Source organism: Theobroma umbraticum, unplaced genomic scaffold, assembly GCF_002168275.2.
Source record: "Theobroma umbraticum cultivar Fairchild unplaced genomic scaffold, ASM216827v3 scaffold_95.0, whole genome shotgun sequence".
NCBI lineage: Eukaryota > Viridiplantae > Streptophyta > Magnoliopsida > Malvales > Malvaceae > Theobroma > Theobroma umbraticum.
Genome location: NW_018397257.1, coordinates 3,643,913 through 3,644,401, shown reverse-complemented (window position 1 = coordinate 3,644,401; position 489 = coordinate 3,643,913).

Sequence of the window (489 nt, the reverse complement as noted above, 5' to 3'; positions counted from 1 at the left end):
TTTCAAAAATTAGGTTATTTGGAGCTTATTTAAGGGGCCTTTTTCAGAGATTTTGAGGATGAGGCAGCAAGCAACTATTCTGAAGATTTGAAGCTAAGAAAAAAGCAAGAAAACAAGAGAATTAGAGGAGAATCAAGATCACAAAACTCTAACTATTAGTTTTCTCTCTTACTTTTATGTTTTTCTTTTTTTCTTTGACTTGGATTCATAGCTAAATTTCTTTGGATATTGTCTTATTAGATTTTATGAGCAATTTATTTTTCTAGGATTGCAATTGAACTCACATTGTAAATCTAAATTTTTAATCTCTTTCTTGCTTATTTTCAGTGGGATTTGAATTGTTTATTTCAATTTATTCTTAAAGCTTTTAATTGCTTAGTCACCAGTTAAATTGATTTAGGAACCTAAACAAATTTGGGAAGAGGAGTTTAGTGTAGACTAAAATTGAGATAGCATATGATCATATTACCTGATTTACGTATAGGATAG